Genomic DNA, 15,113 nt, shown 5'->3' on the forward strand with positions numbered 1-15,113 from the left:
CAAAGGAGATTAATCAGAACTGACTTTGACAAGCACTGTGGCAATTGGACAATTAAAACAGACATTCGGATGGCGGGGAAGAAGAACAAAGTGGGGAGGAGGGTGGAGAGAATGGTGCGACAATGAAGGAGTGAAAGCCCAGAATCCCTGTGAATGTTCATTGAAACTAATAAAATTTAATAATAATAATAAAAAGACTGTAAATCTTTAAAAGAAAAAAAAGAAAATTTCAAAGGGCGTCTCGGAATGACAAAGCAAGATAGTATAATAAAACAGGCAAAAAGCTGGAGCTAGATAATTAAAAGGGCCATACTTGCTCCACATTTCTTAAGCTGAAGGAATTTAAAAATATATTCAAGCCACGAGTGGCAATACTTAACGATGCTTTGTGAAGAATGTTAAATGATCCAAGAAGCATTAAAAGAAGATGGAAGGAGTATACAGAGTCACTGTACCAGAAAGAATTGGCTGACACAGAAGAATTTCATGAAACAATGTATGAGTAAGAGCCTGTGGTGATAAAGGAAGAAGTTCAAGCCGCTCTGAAAGAATTGGCAAAAAACAGGGCTCCAGAAGTTGATAGCATTCCAATTAACATATTTCAACAGACTATTCCCTTGATGTGCTCACTAAGTTGTGCCAAGAACTTTGAAGGACAGCCACCTGACCAACTGATTGGAAGAGGTCACTATTTGTTCTCATTTCAAGGAATGGTGACCTGACAGAGTGCGGAAATTATCAAACAATATCATTATTATCACATGCTAGATGGATCTTGGCAGAAAGCAGAGAGTACCAGCGGAATGTTTATCTGTATTGCATTGATTATACAAATTGATACATTTGAGCTGTGGTGCTGGAGAAGAGTGTTGAATATACCATGGACTGCTAGGAGAACAAACAAGATTGTCTTGGAGAGAGTCAAACTGGGCTGTTCCTTTTAGTCAAGGATTCTGAAGCTTCATCTGACATACTTTGAGCATGTTTCAAGGAGGGACCAGTCCTTGGAGAGGGATACCATGTTTGGGAGGGTGGCGGAACATCGCAGAAGAGGAAGACCCTCGATGAGATGGATCGATTCAGTGATTGGGGTAATGGAAGTAGGTGTGTCAGAGACAGTGAGGTTGGCACAGGATAGAGAAGGATTTAGGCCTCTTGTACATAGTGTTTTTATGAGTCACGAGTGACTCAACAGCACATAACAACACAACATTTTCATATCATTGTTTATATTCTTAACATTTATTCATTTGCATTTTTTTCCTTTTCAACCCACCAAGTATCTCACTTGCTTTTAGCAGTTACATTAAAAAAAATTTAAAAATCTGCTTCCAATGAGGTCTTTATTACTTAAATAGTTTTTTCTCTTGTTTTTCCCTGAACTCTACCAAACCGTATGTCATCTATTTGAATAATTTTAAAATGAATCATCAGTCAAAAAATCAAACCACTCCAGTCCATCAAATTGATATGAGTGGTTAGGATATTTGATCACATACACATATTTATTATTTTTAAATAGAAATTTTTAAATTATTCTTAATGTCACAGAACATACTCAAATATTCACATACTTTTCATAATGACAATGAAACTTTTGTCACTTTCCTGATGATCTTCCTGAATAAAATGGAATTACAGTTAATAACAATTAATTTTTATTTTGTTTTTTACAAGATTTATTTCTCTTACTTTGTATTCCATAATACATGTTAGAAACTAAATATCCAACAGCACTCATTATCCTTACTTGAATGTCTCAAAGGTGTATCAGGAGAGCATTATGCTGAGTGAACTAACCGAGTCTCACTCACAAAGACGAATTGTATATAAGACCATTATTGTAGAATGAGTATGAGGATTCAAGGAGAGATGGGGTGGGCATAATCATAGGGTCACACAACTTGATGGGTAGAGGGAGGGATGGGTAAAGGCAAAGGGAAAGTTCTGGTGTAAAAAACAATGTATATGAACTTTGTATGTAAACCAGTATAATTTTTTTTTAAAAGGCAGATTTTGTACACAGTATAGCTGAAAAAACCCAGGTTCCAAATAATCCCTACTATGTCTATTCTAACTGGACAATGACTAAGGATGACAGAATAATTGATGCCTTTGACTAGTGAAAAGTATTGAACTACCATGGACTGCCAAGAAAACAAACAGGTCTGTCTTGGAGAGAGGGAAACTAAGTTTTACTTTGAGGAAAGGATTTTGAGAGTCCATCTCACATACTTTGGGCATGTTGCTAGGAGGGACCAGTCCTTGGGGAAGGATATCATGCTTGGAAGAATAGAAGGACAGTGTAGGAGAGGAAGACCCCAAATGAGATGGATTGACGCAGTAACTGGGGTAATGAGGTAGATGTGTCAGAGACAGTGATATTGGCTCAAGATAGAAGGGCTGGGTTCAGAGCTATTGTGAATAGGGTCCCTATGAATTACATTAGACTTGATGGCGCATAACAACAACAACATAAGCCTAATTGTCTATTAACGGTTTATCTCAGTCAAGAGTGTCACTGTTCATTTGATTACTAGATCCCAAAACTCAAAAGTGATAATCTCTATTCTATCCGGTATCTTTCTCATGATTTATTTTCTGTCATTAATCCTTATGATGATTAGAACCTATCCTCTGATGATTAATCTCTGATGATTAATCCCTATGTTCTTACTTGTTAACCTCTCTTACTTAATTATCTTCCTCTGCACTAAAAATAATCTCATTTACTCAACAATCCTCTTCCATATCAATTCCATACTCATTATTTGCGTTTGGACACAGCATTGACCTACTACCTGGCTTGTTTCTATTCCTACCTAACTCTTCCCCAACAAATATTCACAGAGCAATTAAAATGAAGTGGAAAAAATCTAATATAAATAAAGATCATAAAATCTTTGCTCAAAGTCATTAACTACCTTTCAATTTCTCTTGGGTTAAAGCATAAAAGTTTTATTGTTAAAAATCCATGTATTTTTTAAACTCTTCCTTCTTTGGCAAAATCTCATCCCGCTTTTTCATGATAGAATTGATAAAGTTTATTTTTAATAGAATGATCAATATGATGTCTAACTCATTTCTCAAAAAAGACCATAAACTCTAAGTGGAAGATCTTTTCCTCACTATTTGGTCCTTAACTTCCAGCACAAGAGCTGGGCTGTAGTTCATGCACACTTAATATTTGTTGAATAAAAATTAATATTAAGGTATTTTTTAAACCATTGAAGTAGTGATTAATTTATTCCATCAAAATTTTAATCAAAGCTCATTTTATCTTCACAGGGAAATAATTGAAATATTTGAGCACAATTAAGTGAGTTAATTGTTCAGCTTTCACCTGCATTTATCATATAGATCATTAAAACATTTCAATGATTAAATCATTTTTACAAGATTAAAAAAATATTGTTCTTGATCAATTTATATTGCATTCATAAGTGTAACTGCTCTGTACTCAATGACATTTCTAAACACTGTTTCTATATTCAACTTTTAAAGATAAACTTTTAAATTAAAAAAAAAAACTTTATGTGGTTTATAAATTTTCCTAGCAACATGCTTAAAGGTATGTAAGATGAAGCTCCATTTTTGCCACCAGGGAGCATTCTGACTGCACTTCTCCAAGACATATATTTTCACTTTACAGTCCATGAATAGTCAGCATTCTTCTCCAACACCACAGTTCAAAGGTATCGATTTTTCTTGTGTCATTGTGGTGTCCGTGGCTTTTTTAGACATTATGTTAAGCCCTTCTGATCTCAAGCTATCTTAATTGCAGATACATGGTCTTGCATATCATCAATAACTGCGCAAATAGGATAAGGTAGTTTCTCATACTGAGAAGCAAGACTTGAGGGAGACTGGAGCAAGATCCTGGTGATAATGTTTGAGAGACTGTGTCATAGCTGTAGAAAAACTGTGACAAGGAGTAACCAGAGGAGCCCTGAGATAAAGGTTACTGTTAAAGGTTTTTGCCAGATGATGGAAGGAGAAGCTGACTTGCAAGTGCTCTGAGGCAAACCTTACTGGATGATTTAGGGAACCAGAGGCTTCTTGAATTTGTGTTACAGTCTAAGGGATTGTGTTTTGTGGTTAATCTGGTTTGAGAGAGCTGGACTAAACCTGGATTTGCATTGGATAATATTCTTTGCCTCCTCCACTCTAACTTATTTCTCTGATAAACACAATTCTTGTTACGATAACTGGGAGTAAAGACTAAGTCAACAATGAATGAAAGAGCCTCTTGCTGCTGGTGTGACTCTAGAGGCACTATGGGGCTTGACTATAGGATCTTTAGTACTTTCTGCTCTGGGGTGATGAAGGGTTGTGCTATTCTCACTCCTTCTGGTACTTTCAGAGAGATACTCACAGCCTTGTTCCCCCTTGTCTCATTTTTAGCTCTCTAAAAGTTATCTTTAGCCATTGTCCAGCTCTCAGATGCATAGCAAGTGACTGAAAAGACCACGGCCTGAATCAGGCACACTTTAGTCCTCAAAGTGACATTGTTGTTCTTCAGTAATTTGAAAAGATCCCTGACTACAGTCTCTCCAACATCTGTACTTAACAACTATAGAGAAATTGACTTCAAATTTCTAATTAGCTACTTAAATAAAAGGATCTGCTTCGTTAATGTACATGCTGATTTAAGGTATGGTTATAAAAGAGACACCTTCCAAATGTGTTAAGCTTCTCAAGTAAACATACTACCAAAATTATGTTTCAAGATGAGTTACACAACAGATCTGAAGCTTTGACAGTGAATGACTTCTGAGAAAACTACGTCTAGATGAAATTAATTTGAGACTCTTGACCATATTAAAATATTTGTTCTTGAAAGAATAATTAAACCAGCCTCATCCAATATCTCTTGAACATTACATGCATGAATTTTTAAAGGGAAGGCAAAACTTGATTTCAACGTATAATTATAAATGATAATGCATACATTTTCATCATATTTAGGCAATAAATAATTCTGTCAAAACAGAACTTGGAATATGTAGTGTGCTTCCCTGTTAGACTAATATAATGTATTTTGCTCCTTTGCTAATGAGGCTGCCTTTAGATAGCCAAGAGCATCAGTCTCAAATAAAAATTAAAAGTCAATATATTACATTTCTCCTTCTGTTCCATCTGCATATTACATTGCTCCATAAGCTCATTGGTGTTGGAATTCTCTCTCTCCTTTGGCATAGTTTTCCTGTAGAAGGATGCTATGAATATTTATGGTACAATAAAAATAATATAATAATAGGTATTTCCTAAACTTGTGCTGCATATATCTTCAGACAGGAGCTGGTAGGGATATATCTGTTACCTCCCACTAGAGCAGATCTTTATGTCCTGTGAAATAGCTGGCTGTCCCAAAGACCTTCACTTCCATGTGACTTAAATGGTTTCTGTACTGAAAAACTCTGGAGATTTTTTTCTTTCCTCAAATATAGATTTGACTATCATTATCTCTGAAACATTGCCAGATTTTTGTTACATTGAGTAGGCTTCAATTGATATCCTTATTCATCTTTCCTATGTCAACGACTACAATTCATTCTTTTATAGCCCCCTTAAATCTTCAGTCTCTAAAATTCCAGGGTCTAGAATACTCTGAACAGACTATTATCTTGCTCGGTGAAGCGGGACTACTTTACCCTCACTCCTCCTCCATCACCTTAACTGACTGGATCCCTTTTCATTTATAAATTTAACTCAAATTGTTTTCTTTTTTCCCCTCAAATATCGTCAAGCTTTCTCATTGCAGCCTATTTCCTCACTCTGGTATCTGCTTAGCTACATATAATGCTCTTAATTTTGTGACTTTCACTATTGTCATATACCAGTTCCTCATTTATTCTCTATAGTCATTTTTCTTATCTACTTTATTAATATGGTTAAAATTAATTCCACTTGCCTTTAATAATTACTGAAAGAGTAGCCTTTTCCCTTTCACTATTAAAGAAATTGTGAGGTTCACATAAAATGAATATTCTGATATAATATTTCTAAAAATTATTTACAAGGTGTAAGATATCACAAGAACTTCTTAAAAACATTTGTGTGTGTTCTGTCTCAGTACATGCATCTGTGTGTAACACTGAGAGGAAGAAAGAGAAGGACAGAAATTAATATAATTTTACAGGGTATTACTGAATTTTTGGGAAATGATTCTCCTTGTGATTGTTAGCCATCATATTTCTACACATTGTAGGAGTATGGTATGCTTTTATTCTAGATTATTATTTCAAAGATGTTAAAATAGTGGCAAACAATCTTAGTAGAGATAATGTCACTGAAAAAGGGGTCATATTTGTTTGCTTGCTTGATTTTGCTATTGACTTCTCCCTTTTCAGAAATTCTGTATGATACAAATAATGTTACCCTTTAACAGATGAATATCAGGCAGGTATTTCTGTCCACTAAAAAAGATTTGTTTCCTGACTCAAGGTTCTTCTCTCAAAACATAACCCTCTAGATACCCAGGTGTTATCTAGATGTTTTCATATTACTCTATAAAAACGGGAGTTGGAAGAATCAGTACAGATTTGTCCTGGTAGTGTGGCTATTAGAATTGTTGAAAATAATAAAATTCTTTGTCTTTTAATGAAAGCTGTCTTGCTTTGTAGAGGAAGGAAATATTCTCTGAGCGTCCCAAAAAAGATGGTAGAATAATATATCAGCTTGTAAGCAGAATAAAATCTCAAACCTCTCCGTTTTCTTGAAAATTTTGGATGGAGTTAGGAAGATGACAGAAATGTGACTGGGAAAAGAAAATAAAATATTATAATTTCATGAATCAATTAACAGTAATAGAGGAGAAATGCATTTGTAGTTATCACAGTAATAATTTGTCTTCCACTTTATTGCTTGTGAATGAAGAGGAACGAAGTATAAAGCTTTAGTCACTGAGGTGGGAAGGAATCTCAAAGTGAATTGTTCAGATGATTCACTAGGCTTTGCCAACCTTTTTAAATATTTTATTTTGTGTTGTCTTATTTACAAAGTTCGAATATATTGTTTTTCACACCGGATCATTCCCATTTCCTTCACAACCTACACCAACCAAATTGTGCAACCCTATGATTAACCTGCCTCTACCCCACCCATCCTCACCCTTCTGCTTCCACCGTCTCCCCCTTTCTTGGATACTCATGCTCATTCTACAATAATGATTTTACACAGTATTTGTTGTTAAGGGACTGAATTAGTTCACTCAGCATAATTCTCTCCAGTCCCTCCAAAGTTAGATAGTAATTTACAAAATCATTGCTTCTGCTTCCTGTATAGTATTGCATTGTGTGAATGTACCACAACTTCTCAATCCATTCGATTGTAATTGGACATCTCTGCTGCTTCCATGTTCTTGTGGTGGTGAATAACACTGTTATGAACATTGGTGTAGAAGTCTGCATTTGAACCTTTTTCTCATTTGGGGGGGTGTATATTCCAAGTAATGGAATAGCTAGGTCATATAGAATTTCTATGTTCAGCTTTTTGAGGAAGCACCATCTGCTTTCCAGAGTGGTTGTACAATTTTATAATCCCACCAACAATGTATAAGAGTTCCTATCTCGCCACATCCTCTCTGACTTTTATTACTTGCTGACTTGTTAAACTTTGCCACTGCTACTGGAGTGAAATGGTATTTCATTGTAATTTTGAGTATTTCTTCATGTGTCAGTTGGTCATTCAAATATCATCCTCTGTGAAAATTCTTTCCATGTCTTTTGCCCTTTTTGTAATTGAGTTATCAGTCTTTTTTCTTGTGGAAGCTCAGGAGTATTCTGTAAATTTTCATTATGAGACTCTTGTATTGCCAAATGTTCATTTCCAGTCAGTAAGCTTTCTTTTCACCCTATTGCAGAAAGGTTTTGATGCACACAGGGATTTAATCTTTAGAAGGTCCAATTCATCAATTTCATCTTTTCCAAAATAAGCATTTCTGGCTGTATTTGGTAGTTTCTTTATACCATAGACTCAGCCTTCTAAGCTTGATTCCTGTTTGTCTCTTAAGAACTTTATGGTTTGGGGCTTTTCTCCCAGGTCTCTGTTCCACCTTGAGTGGATTTTTGTGTATCATGTGAGATATGGACCCTATTTCAGCTTTCTGCAGGTAGTACTCCAATTTTGCTAGCACCATTTGTTGAAAAAGTTGTCATTTCCCCATTTCTTATGTTTTATTTCTTTGTCAAATATCAATTAACCATAGACACCTGGGTCTATTTCTGGTTTCTCAATTCTGTTCCATTGGTTTATGTGCCTGTCTGTGTACCAATAAAATACTGTTTTGATAACTATATTAGCTGTATAGTAAGTTTTGAAGTCAGGGAGTAATATGCCTCCCTCTTCATTTTTGTTTCTCGGAAATGTTTTGCTTATTCAGGGTCTCTTGCCTCTCCAATACTTGTCAATTTTCCTTTCAATCTCTTTGAAAAATGAATTTGATATCTGTATTGGGGTTGCAATGAACATGTACATTGCTTTTGGTAACATTGTAATTTTCACAGTATTGAGTTCTTACAGGGCATATTTTTTCTACTTCTTAAGGTCTTTTATTGTGTTTTGCAGAAATATTATATAGTTTTCTTTGTATAGGTCTTTTGTATCTCTTTTTAGGTTCACTGTCATATCTCAGCTTATGGCTGGCTGTTGTAAATTGTTAACAGCTTTAGTTTGCTTGGCCCCACAATCAACAATCTTGGCACCAGCAGCCAGGAAATTAAAAGACATATTGTGGTGGGGAAATCTGCTGTTAGAGACCTCTCCAAAGTATTGAGGAGTAATAATGCCACTCTGGAGACTAAGGTCTCCTGATACAGGCCATGGTCTTTGCAATGACGTGCAATTTGTCAGAGAGCTGGACAAAGACTAAGGATGATAGCAAGAGAATGATACCTTTGAGGTGTGATGTTGGAGAACAGTATTGAATATAGCATGTTGTTGTTATTGTTGTTGTTAAGTGCCGTCGAGTCACAGGCGACTCATAGCGATCCTATGAAGGAGAGTCCTCGACGCTTGGGTGCCTTTCATCCTCTCTCCCGGTTCATAGGGTTTCTAAAGGCAAGCTATTATGAAAGTGGATGCCATTCTTCCTTCCAAGATTGTTTTAATCGGGGAGCTCCACCCCACTTTCTGTCCACATTGGGTAGCCAATCATTAACACATTTGACACACCAGAGTCTCAGTGTTCAGCCTCACAGCAACCAAAAGTGAATGAAGTATGGCAACTTGTACACCAGGGCTATAGGACCCTAGAGGAATGTCTGAACAAAAACAATGAAAGACAGGCCCGAGGGCAGCAGATTAAAAGTCACCCATATAGGATGGACTGCTAAGAAAATGAACAAGTTTGTCCTAGAGATGGTTAAACCAGGCTGCTCCTTAGAGGCAAGGATTCTGAAGCTTCATCTGACATACTTTGTATATATTGCAAGGCAGGACCAGTCCTTAGAGAGGGACATCATGCTTGAGAGGGTAAAGAGACAACGCAGGAGAGGAAGACCCTCTATGAGGTGGATTGATTCAGTGACTGGGTATGTGTGTCAGAGACAGTGAGTCACTGTCAATACACAGGATAGAGAAGGTTTTAGGGCTGTTGTACATATGAGTCACAGGCAACTCAACAGCACATAATAGCAACAGCACTGTGAATTGTATTGCTTTCTTCTTTGCATTTTCTTTGTTACTGTAGAGGAATCCCATTGATTTTTGGATATTGATCTTATGTCCTGCCACTGCCACTCTACTAAATTGGCCTACTAGTTCAAAAAAGGTTTTTTGTTTAGTCCTTGGTGTTTTCTGTGTACACGATCATATATCATCTGTATATAGCAATAATTTACCATCTCTTTGCTGATCTGAATGCCTTTTATGTCATTCTGTTGTCGTATTGCCCTAGCAAGCACTTCCAGTAAAATACTGAATAGAAGTTGTGACAGTGGGTAGCCACATCTGGTCCCTATTCATAAGGAAAATACTTTCAGTCTTTTTCCATTGAGAATGATGTTGGCTCTTGGTTTTGCATATATAATTTTCACTATATTGAGGAAATTCTCTTCTATTCCAATTTTGCTGAGTTTCTTTATCAAGAAGGGATGTTGTGTTGTGTCAAATACCTTTTCTGCATCAAATGTTAAGATAATATGGTTCTTGTTATTGACTTTGTTAATATAGTGAATTAAGTTGATTGTTTTTCTTATGTTGAAACATCCTTGCATACCTGTTATGAATCCCTTGGTCATGGTGAATTTTTTTTCTGTGCTTTTGGATTCTCTTGGCTAGGATTTTGTTAAGGATTAGTACATCTATATTCATGAGAGATATTGGTCTGTAAATTCTATTCTTGGTAATATCTTTGCCTATTTTTGGTATAAGGGCTATGCTTTCTTCATATAATGAGTCTGAGAGTGTTCACTCTTTTTCAAATTTTGGAAATAATTTAAGTTTAATTGGTGATACATTCTCTCTGAATGTGTGGTAGAATTCAGCCATGAAGCCATTTGGTCCAGGACTTTACTTATGGGGAAGCTTTTTATGACCTTCTCAATTTCTTCTTTTATTATGTGTCTTTTCAAGTGTTCTATATGTGTCGTTGTCAATCTGGATAGGGGATGAATATCAAGGAAATTTGTCCATTTCCTCTAGGTTGTTGTTTTGATTGGCTTTGTTTTGTTTTGTTTTTTGGGTTTTTTTTTAAATTCATCATTGTATAACTTTTCATAGTATTGAGATATTAACAATTTAATTTTATTCAGTTCTATTGTGATTTCATCTCTATCATTTCTTAATAGAGTTATCTGTGTCTTCTCTTTTTATTTTCCTTTTGTTAAGTTTGACAGTGGCTTGTCAATTCTATTGAATCTTTTAAAAAAATCAGCTCCTGGTATTATTGATGGTTTTATTTGAATTTTCCTGTTTTATATTTCACAGATTTCAGCTCTTGTCCTGATAGTTTATTTTCTCCTAGAGGCTATAAGTTTAGATTGTTGTTCTTTTTCTATCTGATGAAGGTGTTGAGTTAGATCATTAATTTTATATTTAATAATGTGTTTATTGTTGTGTTTATATTTTAATGTATTGCTATGAACTGTCCCCTGAGGACTGCCTTAGGTGTCTCTCAGAGGTTTTGGTATTTTGTATCTTCATTTTCATTTGTTTCAAGGAATGTTTTAGTTCACCCTTTACTTAGTTTATAACCCAGTCATGTTCTAGCACAGAGTTACTCAGTTTCCACATGGGTGCTTTTGTAAGCTTTACTCTCCTGTGCTTAATTTCTAGTTTTATAATTTATATTATCTCCATGTTTTTAAAATTGTTAAAGCTTGCGTTGTGTCCTAATCTAGTATATATGATGTACTATGTGCATTTGAAAAGAAAGTGAATTGAGTTTTAGTTGGGGGTAATACCCTGAATACATCCACAAAGTTGAGTTGGCTGATTGTATAGTTTAGATCTTCTCTGTCTTTGTTGCGTTACTTTAGAGTTGACTGGACAATCTTCCTGAAGTCATTTGCCAATACTGGAGATTGGAATCATTAGCCAGGTGACACAAACAATTAAGTACTCATTTCTTGTTATTGTTGTTGTTATTAAGTGCAATTGAGTCATAGGCAACTCATAGCGACCCTATGAACCAAAGTCCTCAACACTTGAGTGACTTTTATCATTTCTCCAGGTTCATAGGATTTCCAGAGGCAAACTATTACAGAAGTGGATGCCACTCCTACTTCCAAGCTTGTTTTAATTGGGGAGATCCACCAAATACTGTCCACCATGGGTAACCATTAACACATTTAACACATCAGTGTCACAGAGTTCAGCTTCACAGCAACCACAAGTTACCATTATACAGTAACTAGACACACCAGGGCTATACGACCTAAGAGAATGTTTGAACAAAAACAGTGAAAAACAGGCCTGAGGGCCACAGATTAAAAGTCACCCACCTTTGGCTTTGAGTAATTGAGCTTTAAGTGCTCAATTACTAACAAAAGTATTGATGGTTTGAAGAATTTCAGAAGAAAGTTCTAGTTATTTGTTTATGAAAGGTAAAGTGTTCCTACAAACATGAGGAGAGTATGATACAGATCCCACTCAACAAGGGTTTTTTTGTGTGTGTTTTGTTTTAATACTGGCTGTTAGTAGTATCTTCTTTCAGCCAAAAGATGCACTGAGAGAGAAATTCACAGCTACTTTTGGTAGATATCAGTTAAGCCATTAAAACTATTTTATCCTAAGAAAGGAGAGAATGGTACCTGTGTTATTTTTTAAGGGAGGAAGGCAACAAATGACAACTTTATGGCTTTGTCTCTCTTGTAAGCTATCCTGCAAACTTTAGTTCTTCAAGAGTAAACAGAAAAAGGAATTTAAATTGTTTTGCACAAAGTCACAATTACTTTGAGAGACTTTTTACTCTTTCAGGAAGATTTTCATGGGAAATAAATCCCTGGAAAAAAACCTAGATGACACATTGGTTAGTATTTGAGGTTTTGCTGCCTTTGATTTTATTTAAATGCTGATAAAAGTAACTTTCTAATAAATGAGAAACTACTCCAAGGAAACCTAGATAAATTTTAGCAGTAAGCCATGCCATTGTGCAAAATTCTTGGACTTTTTATAGTCAGTAAATTGACAAACTATGGACTTAAAAGTTAACAACTCCCTTTATGAGCATAAATGATAGAAATCAGTCATGAATTTTCCAAATTATGCTTGTAGATGTTTACAATTAGATCTTGTTCTCTGAAAAGACCAAGTGGAATCAATCTTCTGATCTATCCTATACCAGTCATATTGCTATCATTGATTCCTAGATCTATTTTTATACTGGACATGACACATATCAATCATCACAGACTGAGTGCAAAATAAAGCATTGTATGCTTTTGATTTCAACATGCCAAAAGTATGTGAGATGAAACTTCATCTCACATACTTTGGATATGCTGCCAGGAGAGATTATTCCTTGGAGGATGTCATGATTTGGAAGGTGAAGAGTCAGTGAAGGAGAGGAAGAACCTCTCCCAGGTTGGCAGTGACTGTAGCAACGTGCTTTACTGTGTCAGAGATTGTGAAGGTGGCACAAGATAGGAAAGGGTTCAGATCAGTTGTTCATAGGGTTGTTACAAGTTGTATTTTACTTGATGGCCCCTAACAACAAATGTTGATGACTACTTTTTCATGGCAGACGTGAATTCTGCCAAAAGTTGACCAGTTCAGTTATTTTGTGAAAGTCATGTAACACTGAACATCATACTCAACTATTTTATGATGATGGAAGAAGAGTAAGAGTCACAGCCTTTGGGAAGAGAACATATTGAACTAGAAAATATAGATAAGAGCAAGACATTAATTACATTTTGTCTTTGAAAATTTCCTTTGGAGACTTTCTCAGTGTGAAGGGAGCAAAAGTAATATTGGAAAGGCCGATCGTCACTTCTAGTAACTCTAATAGGTGAACTGTCCCCATCAATAACATCCACAGTATTAAACAAGTAGCTATAAGATCAGACAAAACCCCTGCCCTCTATAGTCCTGCACCTATTTCTATTAATCATTGGGTCCTAAATTCTTTGAAAATTGATTCACAGACTTGACTTTACTCACAATTGTGTGGTTTATTAAGGAAATAAATTGGATGGTTGGGGAGGAAAATTATATCACACAATGAAAGCTCATGTTTAGTCCACTAAGCCACAGCCAAATTAACAAGACACAATTCCTCAATTAGTTCAGATAGTTTCTCAGTCAAAAAGTGAAGTTCTAGGTTTAGTCCAGCAATACAAATGCAAGAAGTCTCTGGTTTCCTGAAATCCTCAACAAGTTTTATCTCATAGAAGTCACAAGTCAGCTTTTTTCCCTTCAACGATCCTAGAAGTAAAACCTTTTTGGCTCTGTCTCCAGGGCTCCATCAGGCTATATGCCTCACCACAGTTTCTCTACAAACTGGTGAGCTCTCACTCTTATGTTGGTCTCATAGCTGTAGATGATGCTGAAATCACTGATAAATGGGTGAACCATGTGTTTGCATTTGAGGCAGATAGAGACTGTACTTCCAGAGGAGGCTAAGGCAACAGATAAAAAAGCCATTTTCAAAAGTCCTAACATCATATACAGAATGAAAAATTCTCTCCATTATCACTCAAAAAATGTAATAAACTCTTAAATATAACCAATTTGTAATTTCCACCACACATATCTCATCATAATTTAATTGTCATATATATCAGAAAGCTGGAAAAGGACTAAAGATGACAGAAGGAGTGATGCCTTTGAATTATGGTGCTATAGAAGAATGTGGAACATTTCATGGATTGTCAAGAAAACAAACAGTTTTTTTCCTGGAGAGGGTGAAACCAAGTTGCTCTTTGGAGGCAAGTATTCTGTAGCTCTGCCTCATATGCTTTGGGCATGTTGTCAGGAAGGACTAGTTCTTGGAAAAGAACATCATGCTTGGAAAGATGGAAGGACAGTGTAAGAGAAGAAGATCCTGGTTGAGATGGATTGACAAAGTAACTGGAGTAATGAGGTTAAAAATGTTCAGAGACAAGGAGATTGGCTTATGCTTTTGTGCATTGGTAGCTGAGTCACAGGTGTCTTGACAGTATATATCAACAACTTTGTCTTATCTGTAAGTCAATAAAAACAGTAGACTATGGCCTTTGTTCCTACACTTTGCAGTGTGTGACCGATCAACACTTTCATATGCCCACTTCTTCTCCCTTTCAATTGTAATACATTTGTCATTCCATGAATATATGAGTGATACCCACCAGATGTTATGGGTAAACAGGACAGATTTGTATTTACTGTCTTCAGGTATTATTTTTAAAGAAACATTATACAGACTCAGTTACTATACCTGACTTGTAAATCTAAGCATAGACTGTGAGAAACAGTGAACAAATCAGTCTTAGAATAAACACAACCAGAAAAGTCCTTGGAAGCAAAGATGCTGAAACTTTCATTTTCTACTTTGAACAGACTAAGAAAGACCAATCACTAGAAAAAGTCTTCATGTTCGTAGATGGAAAAGTAAAATGAGAGAAACCACCAATGAGATTAATTGACACAATAGTTGTGACAATAGGCTAAACAATATTAATGACTACTGA

The sequence above is a fragment of the Elephantulus edwardii genome, unplaced genomic scaffold (genome assembly GCF_000299155.1).
Source record: "Elephantulus edwardii isolate Elephantulus edwardi_28Jun2011 unplaced genomic scaffold, EleEdw1.0 scaffold00013, whole genome shotgun sequence".
Classification (NCBI taxonomy): domain Eukaryota; kingdom Metazoa; phylum Chordata; class Mammalia; order Macroscelidea; family Macroscelididae; genus Elephantulus; species Elephantulus edwardii.